Below are 12,312 nucleotides of genomic sequence, written 5' to 3' on the forward strand. Positions count from 1 at the left end.
TTAGAGGCCCAGTGGAGTATTTGAAGGAATGAGTTATCAGCAATAGTTAAGTTAAAAAGAAATTCCTGTCCAGATGAATAAGAAAAAATTTTAGAGACATATTATTGTCTTATTTATACAGAGGAAACAGAGATGTTACTGTAACTTTAACAAAGTTTTCATTCTAGATGTTACTGTAACTTTAACAAACTTTAACAAAATCTTTATTCTAGATGTAGAAATCCTCAATTAAATTGATTATGCCTCAACCTTTTTGGCTTTCTATTATCCCAAGGTTATCAAACACAGATACATAAACTCTTGCATGGGGCTGTGAGGTGGAGCGGGGGATGGTGCTTGTGGTGCTGGTGGGGTGGTGGTTTGACAGAACAGGAAACCATATTCAAGGAAACCAGGACCTCTAAATACACATTCTTGGGTGATTATTATCCTGTGAAGCAGCCATTAATTATATGTCTTTTTAAAAGAATAAACTGAGCTGGTTGAGTGTTAGAAGTTCTTCATATTCAGGATAACAGAGAAGCCGAAAAAAAGTGCAAAAATATTTGGTCTAAATTCATCTAAAATAGTAAAATAAAGTAAAAAAAAAAAAACAAAGTACAGTAATAAACTCTATTGGTTTAGAAAAAAAATAAATTCATCTAAAATACTGATAGTGTTAAAGAAATTCTGTACATGCAATCACTGAAATCTAAATGGAAAATTGAAATGGCATCCTAAACTGAAAAAGCTCAGGGTATGGTCAAGTTTTGAATTCAGGGCTAAACATAAATGATAACAGTTGATTTTATTCTTACTGTAAATTAAAATAGAAATTAGAAGTATATACTTTATTTATAATTTACCCAAACCTACCTTTTACATCCTTAGTCTATTAGCTTACTATGAGATATATTTGTCAATTTTTGAGATATTTATTTATAATTGACAGTAATTACACCCAGCAAGTCCTAGGAAATGGCACCAGAAGATGGTATTTGAATGTTAAGCATACACGTGGAGGTCAGCTTAGTTTTCTTTTCTCATCTCTTTTCTCCAAGAAGGTAGAGGAAGTCAATTTATTCCTTGTGATTGTCGAAATAAAGCCAACTCTAACTTGACAATCAATTTCTACAGGTACATCTTTGTTGAACTATCATTCAAAATAGTAATTCTTAACTGTAGTAATGATGATAGTCACATGACTCTGTTTTTGGTGAGCTTGAAGCACCGTGTACTCTAGATCTGCTCCATTCATTATGAGATCCTATTGGAACCTACAATCCGTTTGCCCAGTCTCCTCACGGCAATTCTCATGTCTTTGTTTCTCAATGTATAAATGGCAGGATTCAAGACAGGGGTGATGGCAAAGGCAGCAATAAACAAATACTTATCTAGTGATGTTGTAGGGAAAGGCCACACACAGAGAAACATACATGGCATAAAAAACAAAATTACTACAGTGATGTGAGCTGACAGTGTGAAAAATGCTTTAGATAAGTCTCCTGAAGAATGTTTCCAGACAGTGACCAAGATGAAAATGTAGGATATAATTAAAGAGAAGAAGGCAGCCATGGAAATAAACCCACTATTAGCAATAATTACAAACTCTAGCTTGTAAGTGTCTACACAAGCAAGTTTCATGACCCAAGGAAAGTCACAGTAAAAACTGTCTACTTTATTGGGACCACAAAAAGGCAAATTTGTGACAAAAACAAACTGAGATACAGCATGGATTATCCCCACTATCCAGGCAATCACTACAAAGGGAAGACACATTTTGGAGCTCATAATTGTCAGGTAGTGGAGAGGCTTACAGATTGCAGTATACCCGTCAAATGCCATGGCTATGAGCAGCAGCATCTCACTCCACACATGACATGAATGAAAAATATCTGCGTCATATATTTTGGAAAAGAAATGATGTTGCAGTTAGTGTAAAGATCAGAGATCATTTTGGGCATCGTGGTAGAGGAAAGACCTAGATCAAGTAGGGAGAGATTGGCCACAGGAAGTACAGAGGGGAGTGTAAATGAGAGTCAATAATTACTGTGAACACAATGAAGAGGTTTCCCAGGATATTTCCCATGTAGAACATGAAGAGGAGAAGGCAATGGCACCCCACTCCAGTACTCTTGCCTGGCAAATCCCATGGACGGAGGAGCCTGGTGGGCTGCAATCCATGGGGTCGCTTAGAGTTGAACATGACTGAGAGACTTAACTTTCACTTTTCACTTTCATGCATTGGAGAAGGAAATAGCAACCCACCCCAGTGTTCTTGTCTGGAGAATCCCAGGGACGGGGGAGCCTGGCGGGCTGCCGTCTATGGGGTCGCATAGAGTCGGACACGACTGAAGCGACTTAGCAGCAGCAGCAGAAGACGAACACGAAGAAGAACCAAAAAAGAAAAAGATGCATTTTCCATGAATCTGAAAGTCTAATTAGTACAAATTCAGATACACAGAGTCATTTACTCCATCCATTGACTCAATCAGAGAAGAAGCTAAAGTATTCTGAAGGTAGAAAATAAGAAGGAATTGAGAAATATGGGTACCAAAGATTAATATCTTATTTATCCATCAATGATTATGTGGAAAACATGTTGTAAATGCCAAAATATGAAGTGAGAAGAAATACAGAGAGGGACAGGTTAAAGGAAGATAATTGAATAGGAGAAAAGAGATAATGAGAGTCAGACCATAAAGACAAGGAAAGAAATCATATGGGAATATGGCAGATAAAATGGAGGAATTAGGAATAAAGAGTAATATTTTCCTAGCAGAGAGCTTCTTTACCAAGCTTGTGCTGTGCTTAGTTGCTCAGTTGTGTCCAACTCTTTGCGACCCTATGGACTGTAGCCCGCCAGGCTCCTCTGTCCATGGGGGTTCTCCAGGCAAGAACACTGGAGTGAGTGGTCATGCCCTCATCCAGAGAATCTTCCTAACCCAGGCATTGAACCTAGGTCTCCTGCATTGCAGGCAGATTCTTTACCATCTAACCCACCAGTAAAACCCAGTTCTGGCTTCTTTAGTCTTGTTCATGTATATTTTAGCATAACATCTTCCATGTCATGAATAATCAGCATATCTGAAGTGTTCAAACTCAACCACATTTGTCCACACAAGCATTAATCACACATAGAATAGTTTCCAACCAATGAGGGCATGAATGTTGCACTTAAGTGGTAGCATAAAATGAAAAGATTTACTTATATCATTTACAACACTTGGAGAATTAAGATACAGTTTAAATAAAAGGAAACTCCAGAGAAGGAGTGTCTAAAAACCCAAAAGAGAGCTTTTGAGTACTTTGCTAAGCTTGAGAGAGATTCTGTGCTTTGAGAACTGTGCTATAGGATTGGTCTTCCCTGGTGCATCAGACGGTAGTGATTGGCAATTCAAATGTGAAACTGAGAAACAATGATGTCTTCACTGAAACAAAATATTTAGTCATGATACACTAAGAAAATGAAAAAAACTGCAGACCATGAAGGTCACAACAGCTTGTCTTTCAAATATTTGAAGCTTAATTCTGCTAAAATGCTATCTGAAGGTGAATGAAACTGCTGCCAACAACTTTTTAATAGAAAGTCTATTATCACTAGAAATAAATGTAAACATTGATGACATCATGTATAACACATATTTAAATCCATTCATTATCCAATATGAAGAGACAAAATATAAGTATATTAAGGGTGATAAGCTATGAAACAGGGGAAACAGTGACAGATTAATTTTTTTTTTTTGCTCCAAAATCACTGAAGATGGTGACTGCAGCCATGAAATTAAAAGACACTTGTTCCTTGGAAGAAAAGTTATGACCAACCTAGACAGCATATTAAAAAGCAGAGACATTACTTTGCCAACAAAGGTCCATCTAGTCAAAGCTATGGTTTTCCCAGTAGTCATGTATGGATATAAGAGTTGGACTATAAGGAAGCTGAGAGCTGAAGAATTGATGCTTTTGAACTGTGGTGTTGGAGAAGACTCTTGAGAGTCCCTTGGACTGCAAGGAGATCCAACCAGTCCATCCTAAAGGAAATCAGTCCTAAATATTCATTGGAAGGACTGATGCTGAAACTGAAACTCCAATACTTTGGCCAACTGATGTGAAGACCTGACTCATTAGAAAAGACCCTGATGCTGGGAAAGATTGAAGGCAGGAGGAGAAGGGAGCAACAGAAGATGAGATGGTTGTATGGCATCACTGACTCAATGGACATGAGCTTAAGTAAATTCCAGGAGTTGGTGATGGACAGGGAGGCCTGGAGTGCTGTGGTCCATGGGGTCACAAAGAGCTGGACATGACTGAGCAACTGAACTGAACTGAAGCTATGAAAATGCGTACAGAAACAGGAAATTGATAAGATTGGTACCAAAATGAATATGGCCATTATAAATTATGTACAATTATTTTTTTGTCATGCCCACTAAATTGTTGACAAAAAATGGTTTCAAATGAGTGTCTTATGTGATGTGCTATTAATATTATACAGTACAAAAATATGTTTATGTATGCAATAACATCTCAAGAAGATAACTTTGATAATGACACTTCAGGTAATTTTAATATTAAAAATTTGAATATCTATATTTTATATTTTTCTAAACTGACCACATATTTGCGATAAAAAATGAAAAGAAAATGAAAGGAGAGCACGAGGGGAGAAAAAGGGGCAAGAAAATGAAAAATAAGAACACAGAGATTTATGGAGATAGTGAAGTATGCATATATGTGGTGGTTAGAGTAGTAGTATGATTTTTGGCACTAGTTTAATAGTTTTATTAGCCTTGGTCAAACCACCATTTCTTGGTTGGTGAATGACAATTACTGGAAGTACATGAAGAAAACTCTGGATGTTCTATGTCAGATTTGGACCAGATATGTACATGCTTCCTTCTCTAGAGAAACATTAATATATGTGACATTCTATAGAATCCTGGTTTGTTCATTATTTGGAATAGATAAGTCATACACTGAAAACAGTAGGAAACTCTCCCACTTTTGTTTGTCAATTGAATTTTATTCTTTCCAATAGTCCCTTATATTTTCTAAAAAAGATAAGGTTGAGTGAAGAAATATGGCTAAAAAGAAAAGATAAACAGGCATAGTGCATAGTGAAATCAAACTTTCTCATAACTCTACATACACTATGGTGTACTGATTAGTCTGTTTAAAACTTATCAGGAATTGGTTCTAACATTTAGTTAGTTAATTCTGAAATACTGAGTTCTTGCTTAGAGGGAAGAGTATATCCAAACAAGTTTAAAATATTTATTTCTTTTGCTTTCTTCCATCTGAGCCACCAGGGAAGTCATACTGCTTCTTTCATCGCAGCACTGTTTATAACAGCCAGGACATGGAAACAACCTAGATGTCCATCAGCAGATGAATGGATAAGAAAGCTGTGGTACATATACACAATGGAGTATTACTCAGCCATTAAAAAGAATACATTTGAATCAGTTCTGATGAGATGGATGAAACTGGAGCTGATTATACAGAGTGAAGTAAGCCAGAAATAAAAACACCAATACAGTATACTAACACATATATATGGAATTTAGAAAGATGGCAATGATGACCCTGTATGCAAGACAGCAAAAAAACACAGATGTGTATAGCGGACTTTTGGACTCAGAGGGAGAGGAAGAGGGTGGGATGATTTGGGAGAATGGCATTGAAACATGTATACTATCATATAAGAATCAAATCGCCAGTCTATGTCCGATGCAGGATACAGCATGCTTGGGGCTGGTGCATGGGGATGACCCAGAGAGATGTTATGGGGAGGGAGGTGGGAGGGGGGTTCATGTTTGGGAACGCATGTACACCCGTGGTGGATTCATGTCAATGTATGGCAAAACCAATACAGTATTGTAAAGTAAAATAAAGAAAAAATAAAAATTAAAAAAAAAAGAAAACATTAAAAAACTCAGAACTTCTCCAGAGGCAGAGTCTCATAAGATCTGGTTGCTATCTCTGTTGGATATTTTGGCTTTAACATTTAGAACATGGAAACCTTTTCAAAATATTTTTTTCAAGCAAAAAATCAGATAGAATGTAGGTATTCTGACTTTAGTGATTAAAAATTCCCTCTCCTCTAAGGAGCTGAGAGAAACTATAACCACCTTAAGACTGAAAACACACAGAAGGAAAGCTGTTCAAAACTCGGTTCTTCACTGATATACCATATTCATTATCTTTTCTTTTAATTTCTACCCTTAACCACCTTAGCTCACTGGTTATAGAATACTTAAAGAACTAATGGACACAAGTTCTATTCAGCCATTTTCATTCTTATCACTCTGTCTTTAATTCTTGATCCACTCATCACTAATATCATTGAGGGGTTTATCAGATATGCCAAATGGAGGGAACTCACTGAATCCAACCATTCATATGAGGGCAAATAGTCACTTCAAATGGTGTAATCTGTTTGAAGCATGGACGGGAATGGAATGGGCAAGATATGGGCATATTCAGTCTCCACAATGGGAAATGTGGGGACTTCATCATATAAGATGATGAAGAAGATGGTGAGAGATACAGGAACTTTGAGATACTAACTCACCAAAGACAGCCATCATAAATATTGGTCCCTTCTTCAGGCATAATATAATCTGGTGAAGAATGGTGTCAAAAGGATTGGGAATAATTAGAACTGGAGGAATGAAAGAAAGTGCTAGAGAAATATGAGATTGCTGTGATATGGTTCAGTTTTAGGTAAATTTTTATGACTTAACTCTTCTTTTCTAGGATGCATTTGTTGAAACACAATAATTTAGATTTCTGCTTTGTAGTATAATCACCTCTAGAACAAAAATATATGTTTTTTCCCAATGAGATTATAGTTAATTAGTAGCACTAGGTTTGGGGGACCATTGATATTCTGAGATCCCTAGTAACCAGCATTTTATTGATTTCTCCTGGGAACCATGTCTATAAGTCATGTTAATTTTCCCGAGAAAAAATGTCAGAAGAGTTACTTGGTGTTGAGAAGTAAGAAAAAAAAGAAGATATAAGAATATCTCCATTATATTGAGAGAGATAATGTGCTGGATGGCTAAGAAATAAGTACCATTTGGAACAGAAAATTTGGAACCACAAACTCACTTACAGTTACTGAGGTGGGGATGGGTAAGAAGTCGTTCACACTTCTTCCTGACACTCTCGTTCATTGACTGGGAGAGAATGAGGTTCATTTATCAATTTTTTTTTTTCAAGAGACAAGGCTTAGGCTTTATGCATGGGGCGTATTCTCATAACAATTCCTGATTTATTCCCATTTAGTGATTTTTGCCTATTAACTGACATATTGTTGTCCAATAGATACATGAAAAGATGTTAACCATCACTAAGGAAATGTGAATCAAAACCACAATGGTATCACCTCACATCTGTCAGAATGGCTATTATCATAAAGATATGAAATAAAAAAGTGATGACATGAATTTGAAGAAAAGGGAACCCATGTGTACTGTTCTGTGGGAATGCAAATTAATGCAACCTCTATAGAGGTTCCTAAAAATTAAAACTATCATATAATCCATATATGATTTTATATACAATGATAAATCAAAACCAGAAGAAACAAAAACACTAATTAAAGTGATATCTGCACCATCATGTGCATAGCAGAAGTTTTCACGATAATCAAAATATGGAAACAACACAAGTGTCCACTGATGGATGGGTAGATAAAGAAATTGTGGTACATACAGCCGGCCCTCCATATCTCTAGTTCCATATGTGAAGGTTCAACCAACTACAGATAAAAAATATTGGAAAAAAATCCAGAAAGTTCCATTAAGCAAAATTTTAATTTGCCACATGCTGGCATATATTTACATAGCATTTATATACTATTAGATATTATAAATAGTCTAGAAGATTTCAAGTATAAGGAAGAATGTGTGTAGTGTGTGTATTAGTCGCTCAGTCGTGTCTGACTCTTGCGACCCCCTGGAATGTAGCCTGCCAGGCTCCTCTGTCCATGAAATTCTCCAGGCAAGAATACTGGAGTGAGTTGTCATTTCCTGCTCCAGAGGATCTTCCTGACCCAGGGACAGAACCCTGGTTTCCTGCATTGCAGGCAGATGCTTTACCATCTGAGCTACTAGGAAGCAAAGGTGGCTTTCAGTAAATCTTTTCAGATGTACCCTCAACTGTTTAACTCTCCTGGCAATGGACAGCAATGCATGTATATACAAGATAAATAAAAGGAACGAGGTCCTCTGATCTCTGCAACAACGCTCCTCTTAACCTCGGATAAACTAAGGGATGACAAATGCCATAGGCTTATCATGGAAATATGAAAGCTGTGTTTGTATTTCTCTCTTTTCTCTTCCATGTCTCCCCCTTTTTTGTTTAAATGTCCCTGATATAATTTTGCAGTGTAAACTGAGGAGGAAGATGTGCCTGAAACCTCTGCTATATGCACAATAAAGATTGGACCACTCTTCTGTGTGAATTATCAGATATAGAATAAGTTTCGAGGCTGAGTCCATTTCTAACATGACTCTTTAGATGAAAACTAATATCCTGCAATAGGTTTTTTCACAGGGAAGAAAAATGAGGGGATTTCTTTTGGGTATGAATGATCAGATTCTGAGTAAGTTGTTCCCACCTCAGATTTTCCTCAGCGGTTACATGCAGAAGTCCCCAGAAGGAGTTCTTAGAGGTTGAACTCTTAAGTGTGGAACTACATAAGTGTGCAGAGTCATCCCACATCTGTCATATTGATAGGGTTTCTCCCATTATGAACCCGTTGATTCTCAGTAAGGGATGAGCTGTGACTGAAGGCCTTTCCACACTCACTTCACTCATAGGGCTTCTCTCTGGTGTGGATGATGGTGTGTTGAATGAGGCTTGTGCTCCACCAGAAGACCTTCCCACACTCCAAGCATTTGTAGGGCTTCTCTCCACTGTGAATCTTCTGGTGGCTGGTGAGGTATGACTTGTGGTTGAAGGCTTTCCCACACGCTCTGCCCTTGTAGGACTTCTCTTCACTGTGGATGGTGAAGTGCCAGCTGAGGCCTGACTGATTGCTAAAGGCCTTTCCACAGTCTTTGCATTCATAGGGTTTCTCTCCAGTGTGGGCCCTTTTATGTAAGATAAAATTGGAGCAGTAGATGAAGGCCTTTTCACACTCAGTGCATACATAGGGCTTCTCCCCTCTGTGGATCCGCTGGTGCTCGTTGAGGTATGGCTTGTGTAGAAGACCTTCCCACACTTGAGGCAGTTGTAGGGCCTCTCCCCAGTATGGGTGATGGAGTGTTGAATGAGTCTGGTCTGCTGTCACAGAAGCCGTTCCCACACTTGCTTCTCCCTGGTGTGGATCCACTGATGTGTAGTGAGCTGTGACCTGTGGTGGAAGACCTTTCCATACTCCACGCACTCAAAGAGCTTCTCTCCCGTGGGGATGATGTGGTGTCACAGGAAACCTGTCTTGTGTTGGAAGGCCTTCTCATACTCGCTGCCCTTATAGGGCTTCTCCCCAGTATGGTTGATGGAGTGTTGAATGCATCTGGTGCTGTCACAGAAGCCCTTCTCACACTTGCTTCTCCATGGTGTGGATCCGCTGGTGCGTTGTGAGCTGTGACCTGTGGTGGAAGGCTTTCCCACATTCCATGCACTGGAAGGGCTTCTGTCCCATGTGAATCATGTGGTGTCATAGGAAACTTTTCTTGTCTCAGAAGGCCTTCCCACACTTGTGTACATTGTATGCAAATCCCTTATACAACTATATGACTTTGTATAAGGAATTTGAGCATCTTCAGATTTTTTTTTTTTGTCTGTGGGGGAATCCTGGACTAATCCACTGTGGATTACAAGGCTATTGTTGTTTCATAACTAAGTCATGTCTGCCTGCATCCCCATGGCCTGTAGCACATCAGCCTCCACTGCCCTCCACTATTGCCCGATGTCTGCTCAAATTCATGTCTTCTGAGTTGGTAATACTACCTAATCATCTCATCCTCCATTGCCCCCTTCTTTTGTCTTCACTTTTTCCTAACCTCATGGTCTTTTCCAGTGAATCAGCTCTTCATATCAGGTGGTGAAAGTACTGGAGTGTCAACTTCAGTAGAAGTTGTTTTAATGAATATTCAGTGTTGATTTTCTTTAGGATTGACTGGTTTGATCTCCTTGCAGTCCAAGGGACACTCAAGTGCCTTCTCCAGCACCACAGTTCAAAAACATCATTTCTTTGGTGTTCAGCCTTCTTCATGACCAACTCACACATCTGTACATGCCTACTGGAAAAACCATAATTTTGACTATATGGACCTTTGTTGGTAGTGAGGTCTCTACTTTTTAAAAGACTGCCTATGTTTGTCACAGTGATCTAAGCCTATGCCCCAACCAGTAACGCTGAAGAAGCTGATGTTGAATGGTTCTATGAATATCTACAAGACCTTTTAGAACTAACATCCAAAAAATATGTACTTTTCATTATAGGGGCATGGAATGCAAAAGTAGGAAGTCAAGAAACACCTGGAGTAACAGGCAAACTTGGCCTTGGAATACAAAATGAAGAATGGCAAAGCCTAACAAAGTTTTGCCAAGAGAACACACTGGTCATAGCAAACACCCTCTTCCAACAACACAAGAGAAGGCTCTACACATGGACATCACCAGATGGTCAACACTGAAATCAGATTGATTATATTCTTTGCAGCCAAAGATGGAGAAGCTCTAAACAGTCAGCCAAAACAAGATCAGGTGCTGACTGTGGCTCAGATCATGAACTCCTTGTTGCCAAATTCAGACATAATTGAAGAAAGTAGGGAAAACACTAGACCATTCAGTTATGACCTAAATCAAATCCTTTATGATTATATAGCAGAAGTGAGAGATAGATTTAAGGGACTAGATCTGATAGAGTACCTGATGAGCTATGGATGGTGGTTCATGACATAGTACAGGAGACAGGGACCAAGACCATCCCCATGGAAAAGAAATGTAAAAAAGCAAAATGGCTGTCTGAGGAGGCATTACAAATAGCTGTGAAAGGAAGAGAAGCGAAAAGCGAAGGAGAAAAGGAAGGATATTCCCATGTGAATGCAGAGTTCCAAAGAATAGCAAGGAGAGATAAAAAAGCCTTCCTCTGCAGTCAATGCAAAGAAATAGAGGAAAACAACAGAATGGGAAAGACTAGAGATCTCTTCAAGAAAAGTAGAGATACCAAGGGAACATTTCATGCAAAGATGGGCTCGATAAAGGACAGAAGTGGTATGGACCTAACAGAAGCAGAAGATATTGAAAAGAGGTGTCAAGAATACACAGAAGAACTGTACAAAAAAGATCTTCATGACCCAGATAATCACGATGGTGCGATCATTCACCTAGAGCCAGACATCCTGGAATGCGAAGTCAAGTGGGCCTTAGGAAGCATCACTATGAACAAAGCTAGTGGAGGTGAAGGAATTCCAGTTGAGCTGTTTCAAATCCTGAAAGATGATGCTGTGAAAGTGCTGCACTCAATATGGCAGCAAATTTGGAAAACTCAGCAGTGCCCACAGTACTGGAAAGGTCAGTTTTCATTCCAATCTCAAAGAAAGGCAATGTGAAAGAATGTTCAAACTACTGCACAATTGCACTCATCTCACACGCTAGTAAAGTAATGTTCAAAATTCTCCAAGCCAGGCTTCAGCAAGCAATACGTGAACCATGAACTTCCAGATGTTCAAGCTGGTTTTAGAAAAGGCAGAGCAACCAAAGATCAAATTGCCAACATCTGCTGGATCATGGAAAATGGAAGAAAGTTCCAGAAAAACATCTATTTCTGCTTTATTGACTATGCCAAGTCAAGTGGCATAGTGTGGATCACTTTGTTCATAGTGATGCTTCCTAAGGCTCACTTGACTTCGCATTCCAGGATGTCTGGCTCTAGATGAGTGATCACACTATCGTGATTATCTGGGTCATGAAGATCTTTTTTGTACCGTTCTTCTGTGTATTCTTGACACCTCTTCTCAATATCTTCTGTGTGAATCGCAATAAACTGTGGAAAATTCTGAAAGAGATGGGAATACCAGGCCACATGACCTGTCTCCTGAGAAATATGTATGAAGGTCAAGACACAACAGTTAGAACTGGACATGGAACAACAGACTGGTTCCAAATAGGAAAAGGAGTACGTCAAGGCTGTATATTGTCACCCTGCTTATTTAACTTCTATGCAGAGTACGTCATGAGAAAGGCTGGGCTGGTAGAAGCACAAGCTGAAATTAAGATTGCCGGGAGAAATATCAATAACCTCAGATATGCAGATGACACCACCCTCATGGCAGAAAGTGAAGAGGAGCTAAAAAGCCTCTTGATGAA

At 38.8% G+C, this 12,312-nt stretch overlaps 2 pseudogenes; both read right to left on the bottom strand.

The window, feature by feature from the left end:
• Positions 1-1,236: 1,236 nt before the first annotated feature.
• Positions 1,237-2,462, bottom strand: LOC138074182 (olfactory receptor 4F15-like; annotated as a pseudogene).
• Positions 2,463-8,704: 6,242 nt separating this feature from the next.
• On the bottom strand, positions 8,705-9,655 carry LOC138096660 (zinc finger protein 805-like; annotated as a pseudogene).
• Positions 9,656-12,312: the final 2,657 nt, after the last annotated feature.

The sequence above is a fragment of the Capricornis sumatraensis genome, chromosome 2 (assembly GCF_032405125.1).
Source record: "Capricornis sumatraensis isolate serow.1 chromosome 2, serow.2, whole genome shotgun sequence".
Classification (NCBI taxonomy): Eukaryota; Metazoa; Chordata; class Mammalia; order Artiodactyla; family Bovidae; genus Capricornis; species Capricornis sumatraensis.